The 26,155-nt window shown below is 46.4% G+C and overlaps 1 protein-coding gene across 1 annotated transcript in view; it reads right to left on the bottom strand.

The window, feature by feature from the left end:
- Positions 1-8,157: 8,157 nt before the first annotated feature.
- Positions 8,158-26,155, bottom strand: part of SOBP (sine oculis binding protein homolog) — a 158,455-nt gene continuing 140,457 nt past the window's right edge. Inside the window, exon 7 of the mRNA XM_054569791.1 lies at positions 8,158-9,452. The gene's annotated coding sequence lies outside the window, so the exon portion shown is untranslated. The remainder of the gene's footprint in view (positions 9,453-26,155) is intronic.

Here is a 26,155-nt window from a genome sequence, read left to right as displayed (position 1 = left end):
CAGTTTCCTTTTCCCAGAGTAACAGTGTTCCCTGCCAAGAGGGGGTCTGGGTTTTCTTTTCTTTCAAGATCAGCACAGGACTAACATATCCAGTGACTACTCCTGACAATCCATAGCAGGGACTACAGGGATATCAGACCTAAAGGAAACCATCCAATTTATAGCTGCTCACGTAAAAGCCATCAGGAGAATCATGAAATGATTCTCCATATGGTGCCCTGAAGCTTCCAAAAACTATACGAGAAAGGGACTTGGAAGGAATTCTTTCCTTTTCGGAGACAGGGAGGGTCGAAGCCAAGCATCTGTGGCAACCTGGAAAAGACCCTCCTCCCTGACAGCCACCCCCACTGCATCCCCAGGGGTGGCCTGCAGGATCTGTCTCTGCAGCGGCCCAGGCACCCGGGGTCACTGACCTTGGCTCGTTAGGCTTTTCCATTAACCAAGCCTATGTTTTCTAGTATAAATGAACTCTACAGTTCCATTGTGTGGAAGCTTCGGGACATGGTTTGCCAAATGGAAAAACATTTGGAGGTTGGGAAAATATCTTGCACATAAATTACTGAAGGCACAGAGAATCTAAAAGAGGGATGAAATCAGAAGCCAAGGAAAAGCAGGGAGGGTGCCAAAGTAAAAATGGAGAGAGAGACAGAGACAGGGGAAGCGATGTAATGATTTCTCTTAATGACCTGCCTTCAGACCGAAAGGCAAGTTTCTAAGCTGTGTTCGAGCCTCATAAAAGCCATGTGCCTGTGTATTGGGAAATAGCCTTTAAATGGCAAGATCAAGCCCCCATTTTTCATCTTTTCTGAGTGGAGCCCTTCATTGATTATGTTAAGTGCTGGCCACCGGTAAGAAACACAAAAGGCTCATTGTCTTTGACTGTGGCAAAGGCCAGTTACACACTTGTTAATTTCCTGATTTATGACACCGAGGAGACGGAACTGAGGGCGGTGCTTCCTCTCTCTCTTTCCTCCTCCTGCTGTCTGTCTCTGTCTGTCTGTCTCTCTCACTTGCTCTCTCTTTGTCTCTCTCTCTCTCTCTCTCTCTCTCTCTTTCTCTCTCTCTCTCTGTCTTTTGGTGGTGGTGGTGGTGGTGGAAACTATTAAAACAGAGGCTGATCAGGAAGTTTGTGATAAAGAGAAGCCAGGCTCTCGTCTGACATACAATCTCTCTCTTGGCTTAAGTAAACTTGCTCCTTCAAGGCCTGCCATCAACAGAGTCGGGCTCACGTTTCACCACTAAATCTGAGTCAACAATCTCTAATCTGGACACTGGGTTCGGAATCCAGGCTCAGGTTGCACTTGGAAGCTGACAGCAGGGACGAGAGCAGAGAAAAATACGGCCTTTGTTTGTGGTTTGATCGTCCCCACCGAGCGGAGCTGAGGTCATGTGTCGTTTTCTGTCATCAACAAGATAAAAGTTTGCACCTCTCTGGCCCTGAAATGGCTCTCCTGTAATTCATATTAAGGCCAAAGAGCTCTCTGCCCCAGGATGGGAGGGCCAAGTTTGCGGAGAGCTCAGATTTGGAGCCCTTTTCATCTTTCTGACATATGATACCGTGACATAGGCAGCCCTCGCTGGGTTGCTATGCAGATATACAATTTCTGAAAAGTTACACCCGGAAAACGAAAACCCCGGGCTGGATTAGCATTTCACAAAGAACAGGGATAAAATGTGTAGCAGTTAGGCTAAAAAGCTAAAAAAAAAAAAAAAAAAAAAAAAAAGTGAATTAAAGTTTCATGAAAACAAACTCTTTTTTAAAGGATCAATAAGTATAAAAGTATCTTATTGCATTCCTGGCCTTCGGTTCTGAGCTCTAATCCAGCTACTGTATGTGGAGGCGTTACTGTGAGCCAAATAGTGGAGGCTGGGGAGGGAAGTCTGGGCGCGGCCGGGGGGTTTGGGGTGTGGGGGAGTGTGACATAAAAAGGGCTGCTGTTGAGTGCCGTTGTCTTAAAAAACTCTTCTTTCTTTCTACCTATAATTGTTTCCATTGTTTTTATTTTGTGATAATCTTCCCCTTTCGTTTAAATAAACCTAGAAAGAAGGAAAAAAATTACCTCACAGTAGAAAGGTTCTCGCTAACTAAGCTCCAGCATCCGCCTTCCCTTTCTTAACCAAGGTCAAAAGGCATGCCTTCCAGCGCTCACTCGCTCCCACGCCAGCTTTTTCTAAACAAGTCTTTTTTCAAGTGTTTCCAATACCAGGAATTATCTCATATGGAACACTGAAGGGAAATGATTAGGAACTTTCCTTGTAACGCCCAGCCCCAGTGCCTTCCCGCTGAAACCGTGCGCTCCCCTCTGACGCCCTTCCCGAGCTGGCCTAGTCCACACAGCTGGGGAGGTCGTGGCCCCTCACCTGCTGCTCAGACACCAGGGCTTCCCACCAGCCCCAACTGCAGAAATTCTGGAGGGAAGCTCAGGGTGGGAAATGGGTAGAGGGTTTCAAAGACAGAGGGCATAGAGGAGGTTTGAGGGACGCAACCGGCCCTGTGCTCACACTGGATGGAAGTCACAATGGGCAGCATCCGTGCACCGAAGAGCTCAGACCTTCAGCATGGAGTGAGTGCTGTGAATGCAAGATGGCGTAGCCCTGGCCCTTGCTCCCGGGTTGGCTGAGAAAAGCAGATGAGTGGAAATAGTAAAGAGCTGTGGAGTAAATCCCCTTGAGCATCCCTATTTGTTGGATTATGAGGCTGGCAGTGTTTGCAAAGGAAGAGTACTTATTCCGGACAGAAATTTATTGGAGGTTAGGCCAAGAAGATACGGGCAACTGAGTTTTTCTATAACTCACGAGAAGGGAACCACTTCTGTGCTCCTCTATGTCACTTCCAAGATAAGATGACATGTGTGAAAGTGACTGGTGTAAAATTTGGCCCCCATGAGATACTCAGTTAAATGCTTTCGTGCGTGCAAGCCGGGCATCCATCCATCCACAAGAGGGAGGCCGAATGTGAGTGTGCCTGTTAAGGGCAGGCTCTGTATCAGACCGGACTGCCCACATGCAGCGCCAGACTCTGCCCCTTAGCCTCTCTGTGCTCCGTTTCCTCATCTGTAAAACGGGAATAATAATAGTAATTATCTCATAGGGTTGTTAGGAGGCATAAATAAATAATGCAACTGAATGGCACTAAGTACTCATTGGATAGATGTCATGACGATGAGCAGCGGTGTTCAGTCCTTGGAGAGGGGCACTGTCTGTCGGTTTGGCCCAAGCCTGCATGTGAGGAATGGGCGAAGAAAGAGAACGCCGCCTGTTCCCAGAGTTATGGGAGCAGGCTGCAATGGCAGCATTGGGCATGTGCTCCATAGGCTGATTCAGATTCCAACTGAGCTTCGCCCTAAATCGATGCTGGTTGTTTTGTAGCTGTGGTGCCATCAAAAGAACGCTGCACGTTGGAGCAGAGGGTTCATACCTTGGCTCTATTGCCTACCAGCTAAGTGACCTCAGCCAATGACTTACTCTTCCTGGACTGGATCTTCCTCGTCCCAGAAGGGGGTTGCACTGCCTCTGGCACGTGGTTTTTCGAGACTCGCTTGAGATGGTCTGAGTGCCTGCCTCTGTCGTGGTGTCTGGCATTTGCAGGCTGTCAACATTACCTCTGTTCGGTCAATTCGTCGACCAGGGATCTGATAGCCCATCCCCAAAGTGACTTTGAGGCTTGGATTCGGCCCCCCGCGCTCTGGGCAAGGTGTCACAGCCCTGTGTGGTCCTCAGAGCTCCACCGCCGCTCTTGACATCCCTTCACACATCTCAGCAAGTGCCGCGGGAGGCGGCCCTACTGCAGCTCAGAAAATCAGAACAACAAGAAATGGAAAACAGCCCCTGGCCCACAGGTCCCGTTCTCCCTGCCCCAGGGAATTTAACATGGGGGCCAACATGCCTCTCTTTTCTTCCTTTCTGTGCTGCTGGTACCCTACCTCGCCTCCCTCAAACTTTACCTACAGCTACAACAAGCAGTATTCTTAGCGTTGTCAAAACCAGGTATCAGAAGTTAGCAGGAGATATTTTTTCTCCCCAAACACAATCTCAAGGTCAAAGACTTCTCACTCTCATGGTTTAGGCACCAAGCAAATGACCTGAACCTGAGGCCTGGCCCACCAGGTGGCCTGGCCCTGGGAAGGTAGCTCAGCAGATAGGGAGTGTGGGCGCTGGAGCTTCCTGCTGGGCTCTGCCTCTGACCATGTGTGACACCTTGGACAGAAACCCTTTCATCTTCATGCCTCAGTTTCTTTGGTTGTAAATGGTAAGGATGATAATATTAGCACCTCCCTCACAAGGCTGTGAGAGAATTAAATGGATGAATGTGTGCACAACCTGTGCATGGGGCCATGCCCATAGTAAGCGCCTAATGGACGTGAGCTGTGTCCACATCTCAGCAAAGGCCCCTCCTTTCGCTAGAAGAATTTCATATGCTGATGGCAAGTGTTCATTCCATCTGCAGTGAAGAAGACAGAATAAAGGCCCTTTCTGGGTATTGAAGACTAACTTTCCATCTGTAAATGGCTAAGGGTCCAGAAATTACCTAATTTCTAAGACTTTGCTGAGTAACAAATGTAATAGTTCCATGACTGGAACGTGCACAGCTTAGTCCCTAGGGCCTGGGTCTTGGCCCCTCCAGAAGCAGCCCCCACGTGCGCTGACTGGCCAGTTGGATCATGTGGCACCGCCCCCTCCCCACCTTGAACGCCAGAGCAAGACGAAACCCTGCAGTCTTTCTGTACTTGCTGCACACCTGCTCTGGTTTTCAGGGTCTGCTCTTCTCTTCCATCATTAAGCTAATGGGAGAGAAGTGCCTTGACTCAGCCAATGTTTTCCATCCCAAGGGTGGAGAACAGCTTTTCAAGGATGCCTAGCTAGAGGGCCACCAGACCTCCCTTCAGGCAGCCCCAGTGACATGGGAAGAGCAGCGCAAAATTAGCCTCGTCTGCTTAAACAAGAGCCATGGGAACCCATGGGAGAAGCGGCAATCAGGCCCCAGGGAAACCAGGTGCGGCTTCGCAGAGGGGTGGCGTGGAAACTGAGCTTGGAAGGGAGTCCCTTATTAATTGTATTAACAATAATTACAATAAGGAGGGCTTTCCATGTGCTGGGCCTAGGTGACACAAGGCAGTTAAGAAGGGATCCCCGTCCTCGGGCACTTTGCAGACAAGCGAAGGGCACAGGCAGGTACGCAGCACGTGATGTGCCCTGGGATGGAGGTGGCCCTGGAGAGGAGTCACCCAGCTGGGGAGGGAGGAGGTGGTGCTGGCAGGCTCCCCGGGAGAGCATCGCCTGGGCAGCCCACTGGGTCTTGAAGGGCTGCAGAACTTGCCCAGGGAAGATGAGGAAAAGACTATAAAGGCAGAGACAGCTCTATGTGCAAAGACTTAGAAGTGGGGAAGAGAGCCGAGGTACCAGGACAGAGCCCCTAATTTAGCATGGGTGGGGTGCAGGTGGGACTGGTGGGCAAGGAGTGGGCAGGGCGGAGAGGTGAGCAGGGGCCGCGGCGAGGGCTTTGCTTGCCACACTGGACCCTTGGCTTTGCCTCTCCAAGCCACAGAAACCGATGAAACGTTATAAGCAGGGTTTGGCATGTGCCAGGGTGGGGCCCAGTTAAAGTTGGTCAAGAAAGCTAGGACTCTGGCCCCTGGGGTGGGGGGGAGCCTTGTGAGTCTTCAGTGCCTTTGCAGCTGGCCTCAGCCCTGGCCTTTGGCTGTGCCCTGAGGGCAGTGTGGGCTGGCACGACAGGCCTGCTTTCGGCTCACGCTGCCCTCCCAGTGTCAAAGGGGCACCCGCAGCGCAGAGCCGTGGAGCCGGGCCCCAGGGGGTAATTCCCTAAACCCCGGGAAGCATCCGGGAGAGCCCCGGTGACACTGAGCGGTCCCTCTTTCCACAGCCCCGTCTCCCCCTCGCGTGTAAACCACGGTGCAGTGCCTGTGAGCTTTTTTCTTTTCCACTGTCCTCTCAGCATCAGACATGGGGCCTTGTGCGCAGCGGGGGGTCTGAAAACCACCGAGGAAGACAGTGCCAAACTTGTTTCTCAGAAAGTGGAGTGGTCTCAGCAACCCCGCAAACCCAATAAGCACGGTGGGCAGTAACTATGAATCTCAACCCCTCTGGTTTCATTTAAAACAAGGGCCACCTTAGAACAAAGTCAAATCACTGCCACAAACTTACAGGAAGTCAAAACGACTCTGCACGAAGATGTCAACCGTTTTTCTCCAGATGGGACGTGTGACCTCTGGCACCAAACCTCCTGCGTTTGAATCCTAGTCTGCAATTCACGGCCTGTGTAATCTGGGAGATGACTAAACTCACTGAGCTTCTGCTTCTTCATGTGTAATAAACAGAAAATAATAGGTCCTTCCTCATTGGGTTACTGTGAATATTAAATGAGTCTAATAACATATGCTCAATACCAGCTAGTAATTGTTTGCATTATTGTTTCAATTTCTCTCTATATACAGCTTTACTAGCCCAAGAGGATTGTGTATTCAGGGAATACAAAGCCTAAGAGAAGTAAGAGAAGGAGGAAAAGGTGTACCAATGTCTAATGAGATGCTACGGAATCTTTTCATGTTGAAACAAAGGTGCCTTTTGTTTCCCGAAGGGTCAAAATGTTTGCTCGACAATCTTGGACTACAGACAAAAGCAAAATCAATATCCCGGATAATTGTCTCTATGGCCAAGTCCAGATGAATAAAGCTATCAGGGACTTTGCACTGGACAGCCACAGCTGGGCACCCCAGCCCCTGGCACATCCTCAGCTGGGCCACGGAATTCTGATGGGGCTGTCGTCATAAACACAGCCCACACCAGGAACCTTCGAGATTCCACAGGAGAAACAAATGAGCTCTCCAGAATCCACTCCTAGGATGGACACTTGGAAGAAAATGCTGTTTGTGCCTAAGTTTTTAATGAGCATTTATTTTTTGACTAAACCATGTCAGTAGGGGACACCAGACGGGTCAGTTCACCTGTCTAGGCTTGTTTTCTCACATTGTAGAATGAGAAGACCAGACGAGGTCGACGTTGACTAGAACTATGTATGAACTTACTTTCCACCTTAGAAACTTTCTGATGTTTAATTCAGGCACCAAGGAAAACCAGATTGGCCCACCCCATTGACAGAAAGCCCAACAAAGCACCTCCCAGCCCACAAGGCGAGGTGGGAGGGAGACCACGAACAAGCTTTGCGTACTGGAGGGGGCTTTTTCAGCCTCTGACCCGAAGCCGGGAGCAGGAGGTCAGGACTTGGGGAGCACGTGGGAAGGCAGCAGAGGCCCAGGAACTCATTCCACGTGCTCTGCGTGTGGTCAGCAGCGGGCCCTCCAACAGACCGGTGGGCTCTTTTCTGCAGGGAAGTGTGACCCGCGGCAGGTGGGGAAGGGCCAGCGTCATCCCTATATCTCCATGTCTTTTCAAACTTATTAGATTTATTTAAAAAATTTTTTCCCTGGAGGAAAGAAATGAACATGTTCAGTAACAAGGAAAATAACAACAGTCATAATAATGAGGAAAGCAAAATAAGCACATGTAAGTGCATTTTTTCTTAGAGATTTATTTTTGTTTGATGAATCTGACACCGGCCAGGGAGAGAGGAGAATGTTGGGAGCCCCGCAGGGAAATGAGCACCCAGAGGAAGGGCTGCTGCCTCCTGCAATGGGAGGGGTTGGTGTCGGGGGCGGTTGGGTGGTTTAATTTGTTGCTGGAAGTTTTCCTTTTGTTCACTTTTATAAATCTCTCCCGGGCTTGCGAGCTTCCCCTCCCACCCCCCTCCCTCCCCTGCCCCCCAATTTCATTTTTAAAAAGCGAGCTCGCTCGCCAGGTGTGTCCCCCAAGCTCTCACAGCTCTAATAAATAAGGAGCACCTGTAAAACAGTAGCTTGACTTGTTAAGTGACTCTGTACAAAGGAGAATATAGAAATACAGTATGTACACCGCATCCACGGGCCCGTGGTGCTTCAAGGCCAGCGTGACACTGACTTGGCCTCACCACCCGCCCGCCCGCCCGTCACCCCTCCTGCGGCCGGCTCTGCAGCCTCATAGGCGGGGGCACCTGGACCCCTCCAGAGGGAACAATTGCTTTATTTGAGTTAGTAAACAGATACACTGAATCACAAGGTGATTTGATTTTTTTTTTTTTTTTTTTTTTTTTAGTTTTCTTCTTTTTTGGATTTTTTTCTTATTTTTTCTTTTTTTTTTTCTGTACTCATCAGAATGGGATACTCCACGACTGTCTCACCAACTCAGTGCCAGTACACATGCTCTAGAGGACTTCTGGACTCGCAGCTACAACTGTACAAGTGCACACAAGAAAATCTACCCTGTTATCCTCCACCCACTGATTGAGGATCGAATTGCACATTTCTCTTAACCATGACAGGAGAAAGCAAACAGTGAAACAGAATCATGGGTGATCTTTCTCACTTTCCCTCTTGTTTTCATTGGTTCGTCCATACCATTCTAATTATCATGAAAGGGCTCTGCGTATAGAGAGATTGCTTCATTGACTTCCTGGATCACCGAAAACCATCAGGGTTGAAATTTCATCCAAGTCTTTCGTGACGCCCAGCAAATATTCCCCCTTGGATTATTTTACACCTTGAGGGCATTTTGGTCTTCAGTTCAACACTCTTGCTCTGTTCCCAAATGGGGCGCTATTTAGGGGAATTTAAAGAGAAAGCTGAGAAGAATAAACATTTACCGAGTTCTCTTGGCATTCGGTCTCTGAAAAACCACAGTATAAACTATTCATGCTGCTTCTTACATCTGTCAAATCGAAAATTAAAAGCCATAAAAGTGTAACACTGAAAATATGGCATTAAAAAGGATAAAGGTGGCCTTTGTAAAAATAACAAGAAAAGTATATCAGCCAATAAAATATTCTAACTCTTCATTTAAAAGTGCATCCTGGGCAGGACAGAGATGAATCTGAAGTGTTGGGACTCCAGTGCGATCCCTTTCTGCCATCAAAACGTGAACAGTATAGGTCCAAAACCGTACAATGCAAATCACAATTCTTAGTGTAGCAGCAAAACCACAGCAGTTTTTAAAAAGTATAAAAAAAGATTTTTGTTTTCAAATCCGTATCATCTTCCAGCCTCACCCTCTGAGCCTGGAGGATGGAGCGGGGAGAATACCTACATTGGTCCTTGTGGCTTGTTGGTGCTTTGTTATTTTAAAACCAAGGGCGAAATCCCTAAGTTCCTCTGGGGAGAAGCAGAGATGGTGGCAGCAGGAAGGCTGGGCCTGCTTGCTGGGTCCAAGACGTGCTGGCTTCTCTGGGCTAGAGGCCACCGAGGGAGGGCTGCTTCCTCGGAGATGCTTAATGACAGGAAGCAGCTTTATTTGCTTGAGTTTTAGCCAGAGGGGGTGGTGAGCTGACCAGCTGGTGTCATTGGATGTCGTGACATGGCTTGCTCTGCGCCCTTTCTCCACGCAAGGTACCCTGTGAGTGAGCGTTCCTGGAAGAGAGGAGGAGGGGCCCGTCAGAATCCACTGGACCACACCAGCCCCTCCCCCAGGTAGGGGAGAACCCAGGCTCCAGTCAGAGGAGCCCCCCTTCCAGCCAGCAGGTCAGGCCTGCAACAACTCCCCAGGATTAAGGCAGCACAGCGTGATTTTGACAGGACTTTCATTCACGTTTCTGCTCAGGGTCAGCTCTGCCAGCTTTGTGTGAGAAAATGAAACTTGAATCACTTTAGGGAACACCACAGCGAGCGCAGTGCGCCACGCCCTCCCCCGAAGGCCACAGCAGCATCCTTCGCGACTGGGCAACTTTCACTCTCCATGTTACAGCACCGACTGGCAGGAGGTCTTTTGAGTTGCCAAGGTCACCTCAAAGCCAGGCAAGGTCACCACGAGACCCTGGAGCTCCAGCTCTCACCCCTATGCTCCGTGCTACAGTCCTGGTGTTTGCTGCAGAGGGGGAAAGCCAAGAGATTCGCTTCTTAGCACAGGAAACATTGCTGTGGACACACAGGCCTCCCTTCAGAGGCTTCTTACAGGGGCACTGAGCTAGAAGATGTGCTCCTTCTGTGGGTCTTGCCTGACAAAGGTGAGCCATTCACATCTCTTCACATCCAAACCAAACAGCAGCTCGGGACTGGAAAGCTACAAACCAACCAGGCCTTGGGGTCCTGGGGCAGGAGTTCTGAACATCATTGGTCACCAAGAAAGGAAATTTTTGGGAAATGCTCACCCCAACTTTCACCACAGATGTTAGGCTCTGCCTCACTGTCCCTACTGGTTTATTTCATTTGCTACCAATCCCTTGGTTTAAAACGTATCTTCCTATGGATGCTCGGTCACTCCCCACAAGCAGCCATTTAGAAGTCTGCCAACTCAACCATAAAGTCCCTGAGGTCTGGGGCTGTATCTGTTTTGCTCACATCTCTGTACCCAGTCCCTAGTTCAGCTCAACACACGTTTTTCAGATGAATGAGGGTCAAGCAGCTCTTGTCCCCTGTGCCCCAACACAGTACACTTTTCTTCCTGCCAGTCAATGGGAATGTCAAAGATGTGCATGGTAAAATGTGGCTGATTGAGGCGGTGACAGAGGGCTCGTAAACATCTTCACAACTGCTGCGATTATTCCTAGAACAGTGAACAAGTAATATCAGAGAGGTGAGAGTTTAGAACTTGAAGGGACCCCAGAGATAACATACTACAATTTCTTCATTTTATAGATGAAGAGCTGGAGGCCACAAAGAGACCTGACACTTGCTCAGAGTGTCGGCAGCAGGAATTTAGCACAGGTGTGAGGAGGTCCACGTGCCCGCTGGGAAGACTAAATACAAGTTTGTGCTTTGAACCCTGCTATCCAGATCCTGGTGTTAATGGTAATGATAATAATGATCAACCAAAAACAAGGTCTGAAAATCTGAATGTACATGACAGGAAATGCCTGAGTTCCCCAAATCACATTAAATCACCAGATCTGTGTGCACTCACTATGCACATTAAATAACCAAAGTGAAAATGCAAAACACCACAAATATGCAATGGGGGCGGAATTATAAGGCCATGGAAACCTTTTTATTTGGCATGGTCAGATTGGAAATGTGGATGTTTATCTCTGACTAAAGAGCTCACTTTGATTTCTTTCTTTCCTTCCTCCCTTCCTTCTTTTAGAAGGAGACAACAGCAAGAAAGGATACAAAAACAAAACACCAAGAGCCACCATCAAATGAGAGAGACCGCAAAGGATTGGGAAGGAGCCTCAGAAACGACAAATAGATCCAAAGACACAAGTGTAGCTTCTTCTGGGGACAACTCTTTTTCGTGTAAGGAGCATAGCCTGGAACTTGCTGTGGAATAAGGAAAACTATCCCCACCTCTGAGCTTGGGACCAAAAGGGATCAAATCTTACTGTCAGAGGGGACTTCCGAATCCTTTCTTTAAAAAGGAAAAAAAAAAAAAAGTTTACCATTTTCTTCCAGTGACTGGAAAACACCACCATTTTGAATTTCTTAGGAGTGCCACAACTGCTTTTTCAAGGATGTAGCCTTTTCTCTTTAATGTAACCATGGCCGCCACCAAAGAGGGTTACTTCTCGAGTAAGTTTCTTTATAGTCAAATCACCTTTGGACAAGGGCCAAACATGGGCATCATCAGCCTACTTGGAGAAAATTTCAAGGCTTTTATAAGGGCCTGGGAAAACGGGATTATAATGAGAGCCATTCTGGAACTTTAACTATAGCATTTGCCATCCCAAACACTATAATAATCGTTATTATTCTCTGGTATCTATTATTGTCTGGTAAATAATATGTGCTTTCCCCAAAGTTCCAAAGGCTGCAGCTGCACCGCACTCTATTTTTTGCAGCCCCGCTCCTGCTGCTCTGAAAGCTGCCTCGCCCCGAGCTGATTTTCAAGAATGGCACAGCAGACAATGTGTGCCGTCGCCTTCCCTCTCGCCGGCTATTTGCCGTGTCTGGGGCACCCACAAAGGCCAGATGGTGGCAGTACAAGTCCCTTTCTGCTGAAAACTTTTGAGGAGGGGGTGGCTCTGAAGTCATCCTCATTTGTTTTTCTGGCTCGGGTTCAGAGCAATCCCCTTGTCCGTGACACAGGAATAGACTCTGAAGAGCCACGCGTGGGCTTCGCCTTCCTGATAGTCACCGGTAGGCAACTCAAGAGTGGGGAGGAAGCGAGCTTGGAGTTTTAAAAAGTGACCATGGCAGGAAGTTCCAGAGCCTGAGCCAGAGCCGGTTCCAACTTTGCCCTGGCCAAGTAGAGGGATCTTATGGAAAAGCCTGTCCTCTCTGTCTAAATTTCTTGATGTGAGCAAAGGGTAAAATAGCACGGTAAATGATACAGAGACCCGAGTTACAGTCCGGTGTGCCCCCTTAACGGCTGTGTGACCTTAGACCTATTCCTTAACCTCCCCAAGCCTTGTTCCCTTCTCTGTGAAACGGGGGCCTGGGTGAGATTTTTCTACAATATCTTCTCTCTCTCATGTTCTGTGATTGGAGGATGTTTGTACCAAAGCCAGTACCAAGTATGGAGGATTGTAAACTTGAGAAGCTGCGTATTAATCTACTATCAGTGTGTAAAGAAGACAATTTCTAGGCCCCAAAGTCCCAAGGTTCAGAGAGAGTCTCTATCACACACACACACACACACACACACACACACACACACACACACACACACAATCTCTGGTAGAGATTTATGGAATGTCCCTCAATGCAAGGGGTTCTGTGGAAGTAGCTATGTTTGTGCCTTACATTTGGGTTTCCCTCTGCATTGGGGGTTTGTCTGAAGGCAGAACCACCCAGCGCTCTGTTCCATGAAACATCTCTCACGCACCCTTCATCCCATTTACCACATATGCAGTGTGTGTGAAGACCAGCTCCACCATGCATGGTCTCCAGCCAGGTGCCTTCAGAATTCCAGGCCTGCCTGCCTCTTTTGGCCAGAGAAATGAAGTGTCTTCCTTGTGGAATTGCAACTGCACACCAAATGCATGGAGACGGCCTCTGTCCACCTGGCACGTTTCCTTTTCAGCAGGAAAGCACTGCTGAGAATGTGATCGAGTTACCCTCCTTTATCACATAAGGATGTTCAGAGAATTACGGAGAACACAATTGTGCCTGAGTACTAATTCATTCTTTCAACTGACACTGACAAAATATGGCCATTCTTTCCTTTTGTTCCTTGGCCTTTACTGCCTAAGACCCATGCTGGTTGCACTTAAAAGGAAACTCCAAGTAACCACTCACCAAAATAAATGTGTGTCCAGAGGAAAATGCCTGTTTTCTTCTCTATCCCAAGTCAGTTCCTCCGTGGTGCTGGAGTGCACCTCTCCCAGGAAACCTGCTCCAATTCATCTGATCCATTTTCCAAACTTTTTACTCTTCTTTCCTTCCTCAAATACCTTTGCAAGGAACATAATCAATATCCACCAGGTCCGCCCTGTTTTACTTGCTCAGAAAGCAAGCTACCCACATCTGTTAATATTCATTCCCAGGAGTCCAAGGCCCCGTGGCACCAACTACAATGTGCAAGACGTGCCTGTTGCCAAGCCGACTTGCCTTTGTCCAATTACCCAGGCCCTACCAGTGACGCCACTCACTCAGGCACGTCGACCCATCACTTATCACGGTTAAATACAGCCATTAAGTGCTGGCTTCAGCCATGCTGTTTATCTGGGACAATAACGAGTCCCCAAGGACTAGACTGTTCTCAGGTAGCTGCAGCTATTCTGGGACACTCAAAAGGGTAGAGCCCTGCGGTCAATGAACAGAGCCACCTGCATCAGCTGATAAACCTGGGTGCGATGCCAGATAGTGGTCTCCAACCAAGGCTCCCAACCAGGCCCATCCCAGAAAGACTGATGACTTGGTGATGTTCGCAAAAAAAAACAAACAAACAAACAAAAAAAAATCTTTCTCCCTGTCGACCACCGCTTCTGAAGAGTTGTAGATGGCTTTTATCAAAATGGAAAGCATTTTCATTATAAAGCGAGTGGCACCTCTTTTCTTATAGCACACTAATTGAGGAAAGTCATTTAAAAAAAACCCTTCTCCTAGTAGAGTGATTGTTACGGAAATAACCCACAGTGAGGGAAGGCGTGTGGGGCCAACGGTCAGCCTCAGGGCCGGGCTCCCGGCCGAGTCTTGACCTCATCGCCCCCGCGCTGCTCACATCATGGCTCTGACACGCTAAGGCTCAGGGATGTTAAAAACAATAATTAACCACGGGCCTTTCTTTTTTAAAAATAATTTTTTTTCTTTAGCAATAGCTCTTATTTTATTTAATCAATAAAAAATCACAACCATACAAGACCCCTTACTGGGATAACTCCATTTTTAATTCTTTGTTTTATATTATAAATTAAAATTTTGGTTTTCTGTGCTTAGCTGGTTCTGAGTTAAATGAGCAGAGAGGTCTGTTTATTCTTACAAGTCATCACTGCTATTTCTTGCTGATCTCTAGAAGTTTCTGGGAGACAAGGAATCCTGAGCCATGGAACCCCGCGAATGCACTCACAAAAGTAACTTCACCCTGGACAAGGGATTGAGTGATCCCCTTTAAGTGCCTCAAATCCTTTCTGGAACCTGGGAGTTTGAGCAAACCCAATGACCCCGTCTCTGGCTCTTTTCTAAAAGCAGGGAGGAATTTATGACTAACACGTACATTTTTACAAAGGCACTGGAGCAGGTGGTTACATCCATTCACAAGAGAAAAATAAAGAAGAATTACATGGTGTAGCTAATGTTCGGCATGAAATTTTGAAGAAGAGCCTAGAGCCCTGTGCCCCTTGGCGTCTAGCACCAAACACTTCCTCTAACGGTGTGGGAACCTGCAGCCTCTCACAGACAGGAGCCAAATTGTGTTGCGCACCGACTTTATGTCAAATACTATGCTAGGCACTTTTATATACTTATGCCACTTGCAAAAAAGTATATCTTTCAAACTTATTTCACTTATACATTTATTTCATTGAAACAACAGACTTATTGAAGTAGTGATTGTTATCCCCATTGTACAGATGAGGAAACTTTCCCAGGAAGGTTAAGGACCTTCCTTGCTCAAGGTAGTGCTAGAACGGGGCAACGCTGGACTGGAGTCAGCCCCTATGAAGTCCATGCTCCCCTGCAAGGGGCGCTGACCTTAGTCCAGGCTCCATCTCTCCCCTTTGACCCTGACAAGGGGGTCCGAATGCCAGAGCTGTAAGGGACACTAGAGATAGTCCAACTTCCCTTCTCATGCAAAAAAGAACTCTGAGAAGTTATTTAATTTAAAAAAAAAGTGTTTTCATTCAAGCCCCCTGGATACACAAAACCAGCTGATGCTGGTTCATGTGCATTTCAAAATTCTGCCTTATACAAAAAAAAAGAATAAATGTTCTTTGTATTAAATTTGTTATTTTTCTATCTTACCTGAACACAGGCATTCTAAGTTTAAACAAAGAAAAAGAAAGAACCCAGAGGAAAATAGCAGCTTTATGTGGCAAGCAGCTATGGTCTACGGATCAATAATAGATTTTAAGATTTTAGACAAGGTCTGGAAACGTGGTCTTTCTGACACTTATTCTTTACAGCCAGCCCATTAGCAAGGAGAGAGGGGGTGGTTTCATATTAATGAAAACTGCACTATAAAAAATAAGAGCAAGCATTCTGATTCCCTGCTCCATGCCCCTACCCCACCCCCGCTGACCCCCAAATAGCCAAGGAGATGGAGAGTGTGGTTAATAATTGCTTTTCTGCAACCCTTCAACCCCAGATGTTCAGGTACAACCAATTTCCGCTCTGAAATCAGCCGCCCAAGGTGAGGAAGCAATGCCATGGGTGACAAAAATATGACTCTGGTCCTTGGCACAGGGTGTGTAACTCAAACAGCTTTGGTCATGCAGTATCCCACTGAGAGGAAAGGCAGAGGAGAGGAAGACTCAGGTTCTAATCCTGGCTGCACCACGCTTTGACACTGAGCATTTGCTCTGTCCTGGTATCTACTTGTAAAAGTGGAACCAGACATTTTATGAGAATTTCTGGAATGGTTTCCCTAACCTCCAAATCTGAGAGAAGTTGTTCTGGGCTGCAGGGGCCACCATGACAATTCTTATTAAGCACTTACTATGTGCCAAGTATGCCCTGGGCATTTAAACCTGTTATTTATAGTGGAACCTGATTAACTCTGGTAGGTAGGGCCATTGTCTTCATTTTTGTGTGTGTGAATAAGACATCCTCAGTGGTTTTGCATGGAGCCAGGCCACCAGTCAAATGCCAGGGCTGCCATTCGCTAGCCAATGATACTTGGTAGGAGACAGCTTCTCTGTGCCTCAGTTGCTTCATATGTAAAATGGATGCAATAACGGTATCCCCACAGGGTTGTTGTGAGCATGCAACATTTGGAATACTGCCTACATATAGAAAACGCTCACCGAATATTAGCTGCTACAATTATTCATTAAAGTGCTGGCCCAAAGAGGTTATAAAACATGTCCAAATGCTCACAGCGCCACAGCTGACTTTCAAACCCCAGCAGGTCTCTTCATCCCTGTGCTCTTCTCCCAGGAGCTGCAGCCCTTCGAATAGGACAGTGACTGCCATTTCTAGGACACCTGTGATGTGCCACTCTCCATGTTTTCTTACTTATCCCTCACAGCACTGATATTTTTACTCATGGCCTAGAGACTAAAGTTTGGAGAGGCTCAATCACTTCCTCCCTCACCTAGCTAACGGCCTGCCAGGATTTGAACCCAGGCTAGCCCAACACCAAGGCCGATGTTCTCATCCATGAAGCCACACTGTTGCCTTCCTTCACGACGGGGAGTCCACTGATGCCACATATAGCAGCATCAGAAGGTCTGCAGCCTGGGAAGTCACAAAAGATAAACGGACATCTCCAAAAGTTACCAAATTCCCTTTAGAGGACCTGTAGGCCTGTGGAAGGTCTGATTCAGATTCTGCAAAAATCTCTGAAGGTGTATGAGGTAGAGCAAGCCAGCCAAGCCTTATGGCAGCTCTTAAGTCCAAGGACAGAGCTTTGGGCATCACTGTGGCCACTGTCTGGTCTCCGTGTTCACCAGCAGGAAAGTCCTCTAGGCAGCTAGGACAGTTACCCCTGCCTCTGTGCACCATACCACAGCCGACCTTGCCATCCCTGCCCTGCTGGCCCAAGGCTCCGAACAGCTGGTGGGTCAGAGGGTGGAGCCCCTGTTTCCATGGCAATTGGGGCCCTGCCAGCATCTCTCTTGAATGGACTTTAGAATGCTCTTGTGTTGGGAGGTTTCCTTCTACGGTGTCCTATGAAACCTCCTAGGTACTATTTGGGGCACAGAGAAGGGAGTTCTTCCTCCTATCACATTGCCACAATGTCTCTACATACTTATAACATAGATGTGGCAGCCTCCGCCCCTCACACTGTAGGGATAACATTGCACAATGTTTAGAGTCCTCCACAGTAATTAGCCTGTCATCGGAGTGCACCCATCAGCTTTAGTGATGCCAGTCTTTCTCCTGCTTCCTTTCAGTCTACAAACAGCTGCTAAAGTACTTGTCCTCAAACACAGACTTTGTCCTGTCACTCCTCTGCTCGAGGTCACGGTGCTGTTGCCTAACACATAGAGCACAAATTCCACAACCTACCTGTTCTCCTCCAGCCTCCCGTCCTCCCCATCCTGCCCTTGGAAGGGCAGTCCAAGCCCTTCGCTCCAGCCAAGTGAAGGGGATGGTCAGCCCTAACGTGACTTGCTCTTCTCAGCCTCCACGGCTTTTGATGCCCCAGTGCACCCTTTATTCCTCCACTCCCGACTGCCAGTCCTCGTCACTCCCCAGTGTTAGAACCTAATTCCGAATCACCTGCTTTATGGAACCTGCATGAAGTCGGTGTTTGATACCGTTATTTAAAAATGGGTATGTTTCATCCTCTAGGGAGATGAATAAAGACTATCTCTGAACCGCAAGTAAGTGAAAGGGACTGCCTCCCTGTATTTCGATATAATTAGAAGTTTATTTAGTTTTGTGGACGGTAATATGTGAATTAAATATAACTTAGGAACTCTAAATATAGGATTTAAAAAAAAACTGGTTCCTGTGCATAGGCCACACAGACATGACAGCGCACAAGTTGATCACATGATCAGACAGTGAGGGGTTCTGTTAAAATCAGAACGAGAACCCTGAACCAGTGGCCCCTCATCTTCATTTGCAAAGTCATATTTCTTTAACATAATATTTTTCATAGTTTTTCAGTTAGCATTTGGGATTCATGTTGCCCAAACCTTGGTGAATAGGAAAATAGATATTAAGTCCCATATTTATGATACCATCCTATTAAATGAGAGGAATAGAGGGACCTGGATGTATTTTTGGTTTGGCAAATTGTAGAACCAGTTTTTTCAAACATTTGGGGTTTGTCTAAAACCAAAACTTATTTTGCCAAGCACTTTGGCCTTAATTTTTAAACCCATGTGTATTTTAAAAGAAATTCAATCTATATGTCTCTGACTCATTTACACTTAACTCATGAAAATGCTGTTTGGTAAGAGCTATTAGATGTCCGCACAAGTTTATGAGCTTTTCAAAGCCATCTTTTCCCCCGATCTTATGAGAAAGTCGTATTTTGCCGGCCATAAAAGAGTGTAAGCCCCAGAGGCCTGTGGTCAGCTTGAAATTTATAACCTTCTAAGCTTACATGAATTCTGAGTTTGGAAAAATTTTTTTCCTCTCCTCTTTTTCATATTAAGTGCACAAATAGGCTATCTGTGATAAAGATAGTATCCTATGTCTTAGTTTCCAAGGTGAATAGTGAAGAATTCCATCCAACTACCAACAAATCATCCCCCCGATATTTAGGAGAAACAGCACGACACTTAAATTCACACGGACACGGACTCCGCTCCAACACGCTAATGGAAAGTTCTACTCATTCCCGGTAGGCGAAGGAAAAGAAGGGGATGCAATGCAATTTCGAGTTGAACATTTTACCTTCAGAGGACTGGGGAATTTTTTTTTTTTAATTAAAGACAACAAACTCTGTTCCTAACTTTTCATACATTTTAAAGATGAGCTGAATCTACTAAAAACAGCATTTGAATTAAAACCAGAAAAGGAGGAAGAATGTGCCTGCGTGCTGCAGTGACCTCACCCTGCGCCTTCCATACATAATGATGCTCAGATACCACTCAATTAGAGCATTCAAGTAGAGGAACACTTTTGGATCAAGTACTTAAATATGGCTTATAAATATTTAAAGTATAAGCATCTAACAAATCATAATGACAAAGTTTTACATTTAACCACATGTGCTCCAAATATCTTGAAATTACTCTAAATATGGGTTTAAAATATCAAAAGGGCTTATTGATGGGATGCAGAACTTTGCAGAGCAACTTAAACCTGATCGTTCTTGCTCCCACAACACCCAATCTGCACAGTTTTTAAAGTGTGCGTGCGTAGGTTTCTTTAGAAGAAGATCAGGTTACAGTCTGAATTTCCAAAACAAGAGTTGAAGAATGAAATATAGGGTTTCCCCTTCTCTCACCAAATGCAGCTTAGCCACTTTGCTTCTAGATAATTTGTTATTGTAGGTTGGCTCAAATTTAAGACAGTAACATTTTAGAAACACTTGGAGAACTAAGCCAGCTGCAAGGAGGATATCATTACAAATTGAGACACATGTTGTATGGGAATACCATTCATTTTCAATACCAGAAACACGTCTGGGGAAGTAAGCCATGCAAATGAGGGAAAGATATACTTTTTAATTGCAGTTTTTGGATGTTAGGTCAATGTTTTATATCAATTGAGTCCATAAAGTATGTTTTCCCTTCTGTTCTCTAAGTGCTATCAGTCACATTCTTACTTCCATTTTTACCCAACATGAAACACAGCTTGCTAGCAAAGGAAGGCAAGAAACCAGAGGTTCAAAGGAGGAAATGATGAAACAATGGGGTGGGGGGACAGCCAGATATCTGGATAGGGTGAGGCTGGGGAGCATAGGACAGCATTGATTAGTCATAGCCTTGACCCCACAGGTGCGTAGGAAGGCATCGTTGCTCTTGGGTGCCCTCCTCTCTATCCTGAGGCGTGCATTTGGCCAACATGGCAAAATGGCACAAGCAAGTGGCTGCTTAAGGCCATAGCTCTTGGCCCTAGGAGTGCAGAGTTAAGGGCTCTCAGAGGCGACTTGACTGGTTTCCAACATAAGAATGTTTAGTACACTCTGGAGCTATTTTAAAGCAGGAGAGACTAATTCCAAGTTTTTGTTGTTATTGCATTTGCTCCAGTGATTTTCACTAGAATCTTTTAAATGGCCCTTGAAATAATTTGCATGTGTTTCCCCTCTGTGCTCATGGCCTCACGTTTTCAGTCCTGACCCCACCCTCCTTTTTCCGCAAGCAGAATGCTGTGGAAATTCACAAATCTGGCAAACTCTACGTGGTTAGTGTTTAGAGCTGGCATCTGAGATGGCATTTACTCCTTCTTCCCGATGCCAGCCGGTATACTGTTTATCTTTTAAGGCTAATTTATTTGTTTCTCTGAAATAAATTCCTTTGATGCTCTTGAGGCATTAAAAGAAGGTTGACACATGCAAAATGCAGGGCCTCAACAGGCATCCACACATAAAAAAGTGGCGTGCATTTAAAAACAACAATGGTAGCATACAAAATAATCTACCCAGGACAGGGTGGAGGAAAAGAAAATGCTAGCCTCTGTCCCTTTGGCACAATCTCTTTGACAAGAGAGTCTGGCAAAGGCCGTGGTGGGGGTGGAGGTAAGTGTTCCACTACATGAGGTAAGTGTTCCATGCTGGAGTGTATTTTGGTCTTCAAACACCTCTGCCCCTCCACAATGCTTGTCTGCACGAAGGTAGGTGTAAGTGATTGAACCATGATGCCCAGGCAGCCGCTCAGGCTGGTGAAGGAGTGATTCATTGGAAACCAGACGGGGAGCTTATTTCCAGTGCCCTTCTGGGCAATGACTTGTTAATAGCTAGTCGAACGCGCCCCCCATTCCAAGCACGCTCTCTCCAGGTGAAGCAGCATGCTACGGAGCTGGGGCGAATGGGGCGCACTCCCAGGCACGGCCGCATCAATGCCCTGGCGTTTACTGAGCCGCCCACTTGTCAGATTCTAGCCATTTCTCTCCCTTGGCCTCTGCGGCAGAGTGGAAGGTTATCTACTGAGGGGCGATGGCTCCCTATACGGTATGAACTTTAGGAATCCCAGTGTGGGGGCTGTATCCAGCCTGTTTCTTTCTTTGCTTCCCTTCTCTCCTTTCGCCACAGGCACTCACAAGGACATGGTAACCTGAAGAAAGGTCCATACAACCTTTTGCATTTTGTTGCTAAGGCAATCCTATGGAGGCTAGTGCTGCATTGTATAACTTCCGCAGTAATGGGTCCACAGCCAGCAAAAAACTGCTAAAAATAAATTCTAAGTTTTAAAGAGAGCTTACAATTAATTCAGCTTCCTCAGAGTAAAGAAAAGCTCCAATTTCGATATTGCTTGGTGGTAATGTAAGATAATCCTTCAGAGATGTAAGGCATACTTTTTCTGAAACCAAAACCACCCAATCTGCACAATTTTTAAATTCTGTGTGATCCTATAGAAGGAACTGCTCAAGGCCATCCACAGACTAGTCCGGAGAGCCAGGAGACCAGCTTCAGGGAATGGCCACATGGATCAGAAGGTCTGGAGGTGAGGGCCAGGGCTACTGCTGCCCTTCTGTGCCCGCAAGAGTGATTCCTCTTTAGAGCCTGTGCACTGAGCTCTTCTCTTGCCTTACCTTGGTCCCAGCCCTGCTGAAGATGGAGGGGTATGGCTACATCTGAAAGAAATAAATACCCGGTCACATATGTCATTTCCTACTCCATCATAATCGCATTGGAATAATATCCAAAAGCCAGATGCTGGCACATTAAAGCCCTCCTTCAATCCCCTTGTCACAGGGTTTAAAATAGTCCCAGCAGCACTGAATAAGATGTGTCTAAGGATGATCTTGACACTGTTTATTCCAGAAATCTCTCCTCTGTGAGTCTGCAATGAGCACAGCAAGTGCTCCCTGGGTTCTCACCGCTCACACGTGTGCCCGCTGCAGACCCGGAGGTTTCTCGCTGCCTCTTTGAATGACCTACACCTGGCACTGGACCGCCTTCGGCATCCCGACAGGCGGCTGAAATTTTAACATCAAGGATTATGGCAGCAATTAACATTTCCAATAATCAAGTACTGGAACATTAAAAATCTGAAGTCTGGCATGGAATTCGCACACCCCATTTGTACTGACTTCCTCTCCTCTCTCTGTTTTTCCTCTTTTTCTTGCTTCAAAAGCAGGCACCCTTAGTAATATACCCAGTGTGTGGACTTGACTTCCCAGGAAGCCTACCCACGACTCTCTCAAACTTCTCAGCCAGAGAAACTGAATTGGCAAAAGTTACATGTGATTTCCACCCGTTCGGCTTTCCTAATGAGGCAAGCCCCCTGCCCCGCGCTGGAGACAACCTTTTCTGGGACTGTGGCTCCATGATCAGACTAATAATTAAACTCTAAACTCCGAGAAGCCAACACGACAGCTGCCTCCTCCAGCTCTCCTCAAGAAAACTAAAACAGGAGAGCGCCCTGCTACCGAGGCTGGGGGAGCCCCTTGGACCTGGGGCCAGGGAAAGAATCTCTTAGTTTCTTTCTGGTTCTAGGAACACATAAGAACACTGGGGACCACAAAAGTGGGAAGTTATATGGACTTGTTGCTTCTCAGGAATGGAAAAAGTGAGGGTGAAAGGGTTACACACGGTACACATTTTTTCCATTGATTATTTTACTTAAAAAGAATATGTCATTTCCCTGGAAAATCGAGGAGGGGGGATATTTTCTTTGAATATTTTCAGACATTTGCAAATGGTTACTCTGAACTCCCCAATGTACCATAAACAAGTGTAAACTGTAGAAATTCAGAAAATGTGCAAATACAAACAGTTATCCCCAAGTTCCAAGGCAAAGACAGAGAAGGGTGTATTCCATTTATAAATGGAATTCTTTGTGGATAGAATAATTTGGGGCAATGTTTATACATTGTTTTCCTTATTATTTTGGGGGATATTTTTTCCCAGCTTACAGAAGCTGCAGAACTGTTAATGTGGAGTCTTAAAAGTTGAAGATTAAAGAAGTTTACAACCTTTTAGAATCTTCAGCTAAACTTAATTAGTTCTGCATCTGGGAAAATACCTGCCTATTAAAATAATTTGTCATTGTATCAACTAACAAGAATGTATAAAGTCAGGTAACCAGGAACAGAATCACTTCAACATGGCAAAAAAATACTACAAATTGACAAGAACTAGCAAAGATGCTTACTTCTTTGAAGACCACTGTAGCTACCTGGATTACTGATTCAAGATCCTGCTCTGAATATTTTAAAATTTAAAAAAAGTAATACAGTATGAGAGTAGTGACATAGTGAAAAGAATGAAGAATCCTGACTGAAGTCACTGACAGACTTTCCTGGGAGACATAATATAATGAGTCACCAACAAGCAGATGGGAAAATCATTCACCTGCACCTCACCCACCAGACTCGGCTCAGGTTTGTTTGTGGTCTCTAATGCTTTCCACTTTGGTGTTAACTCATCACCAAACAGTGCGCACTGTCAGTGCACAAAAGGCATCTAGTCCTTTATTTAACAGACGCACTTCCAATCCCACAAGCATATGAATGGGCTGGATTTCTGACGGCATAGAAGAAAAACAGCACCACGTGTGTACCGAAAATCAGGAAGGGTCGGAGGAGGTGAGTGAATTACGGCCGGTTGAGACTGCGCTGCGAGGTGACAGGGAACCACAGAGGGCGAGAGCCAGTGTGATTTAGTGGAGAAGAGGCGGTCCTTCCCCCATCTTAAATCACTTTCCTTGTCACCCCGCTGTAGCTGGCAAAGCCTGAGTGTCTCTGGTTTTAGAGAAAAACTGTAATTTCTTGGAGGGACCCGTCATTAAAAAAACCCCTCTAATCTCAAGGGGCAATGGGCAATTTCATCTTACTTCTTCTGAAATTGGCTAAAGCCAGGTTAATGATTTTAGTAACGACTCAGGTCCACACACGAGACCCTTGCCTAATTCTTTATTCAGAAACATATATCATCCAAAGAGCCATAATATATTTTATGTTTTTATGTTCTTTGGGCCCTGTGCTACTTATGGACCAGTGGTGCTATTCTTGACCTCATCACTTCTCACTCCAGTAATGGTAGTAAAGTCTTTCACCTTCCCATTCTTCCCTTTATGTCATTTGAATGAGGGATATTCAAATGTGTTTAAAATTACAATTCCCAATGCTTTCTGAAGGCCATCACTCCTTTTGTCCCCTATCTTTCCATTACTCACTGCTTTGTCAACCAGATGAAATTACTCTGGTGGAGAAATCAGGGACATTTTCAATCTGGGTGACTCTGAGAAGGCTGAGGCATCTGTCTTCAGACAGCAGAATTTGTAGATGTAAAATCAAAAAGAAATGAACTTATTTTTAGTATTCTCCTCCTATTGGCAAAGCCATCAATGGAAAAGGAGGCCTCAAATTGGAATGGCTGAGAATCCCTTCTTGCAGCACCCAATAAGCTCCCCTGTTCTGGCGCTGCGCTTCCCAGGCAAACTGGCTATAAGTGACAGAGGTGCCCATGTCAATATGCTGCACCTAGGGACGATGATCTGGACATGCCACATCAAGTGTTCTGGGCCGCACCTATATTTCCCCCCGTGAAGTAATGAGCTGTTATTCTAGATTTGTTGTTGTAGTAAAAACAAGAATTGAACACTGTCAATTAAAAAAAAAAGAATTGAACCCCGTCGAAACACTTAGAGAAGTTGGTAGGTAGGCTTGGTTTTTCTCTAGGAACTCTCCCCTAAGACAACTGAGGTGGATAAAAGAATTTTATCAAGCACTGTAATAAAGGGACCAATTAGCCTATTCTCTTACAGCGGTTTAAAGAAAATGTAGCTCGGTAAGTCAGGCTGGATTTGAATCTTAAGTCTGCTTACTAACTTGATGATCTTTGGCAAGTTATTGAATTTGTCTGTTTCTTCATCAGTAAAATGAAGGGAACAATAATTGTTTTATGGGTCCAATCTAAAAAAAATTCTAATGAAAAACACGTAGAGGACAGCCTATATGCACAAATGTGAGTGACCTTCCTGTGCACTCCACTTCCCCACCCCAGGCCCCCTCCTCTCTGGGTTTACATCCCCACCAACGTAAATGGTTCGAGGACAGGTACTGCATCCTATTCACCTTTGTATCTCCCCAACTCCTGGGAGCTATGCACAAGTTTGGTGCTCAGTGAATGTTCCTTTCTCTTCCTTTCCTTTCCATAAGCAGTTAATAAACCTCAACTGAATGTTAGTGTGTTTGCTGCCCTCTTGGAAAGGGGGGCGGGGGGAGGGGGAGGAGCTCCAGGCTCTGGGTTGGGGAGACCTAAATTGAATACCAGTTCCCCTTTCACTAGCTCTGATTTGGACGACATTTCCAAGCTTCATCTTCCTTCTTGGTAAGAGGCAGATGATGCCAATTCCACCAGGATTGGTGGAAGGATCAAAGGAGACACATCTGGCTATCAGGGTCATGCCACACATGCGAGTTCCCCTTCCCCTCACTGAAATCGCGGGCTCATTATCAATGGCTCGCTCGGCATCGAGCAGGATTCCCATGCTGAGGTCAGAGGTGTGCACTCTCATCCACTTCAGCAATGTGGCCCTTTTCTCTGTCAGAGCCTCCCACGGTCTGCAGAGTTGAGCAACCCGCCAGCTACACTGCTGAGCCCCCAAATCAGGAGAAAGCCAAGCTGGCCAGTGATGCTTGAAGCATGTCCTGGGGAATGCTGGTTGGTGACAAATGGAAGAAGAAATCCGGTGAGCAGGAGCTAAGAGCCACTGCTCCAACACCGCCGGGCAAAGAGGACCTAGTGGCTTGAGCTCAGTTGGCATAAGCATGTAAGAAAGGTAGTTTTTATTTTCATTTTGCAAATGGAATCCCACGGTTATTGAGAAAATTTGGTGAGTTGGGACATTCTGCCTGTGAGTATACCAGATCTAGGAAGTTGCCTGGCTTTCCTTTTACCACAGCCCAGTAAACCTCAGGACTGAACGTTTACTGGCCCCAAGTAATCTCTCCTTCCTCCACACATCTTCCTCTTTATCAATAAGGTGATTAACAGAAATAAGCATAATAAT

Source organism: Pteronotus mesoamericanus, unplaced genomic scaffold (genome assembly GCF_021234165.1).
Source record: "Pteronotus mesoamericanus isolate MK-2021 breed Mesoamerican mustached bat unplaced genomic scaffold, CSHL_Meso_final contig_20, whole genome shotgun sequence".
NCBI lineage: Eukaryota > Metazoa > Chordata > Mammalia > Chiroptera > Mormoopidae > Pteronotus > Pteronotus mesoamericanus.
This window is presented reverse-complemented; position numbering and strand designations above follow the sequence as displayed.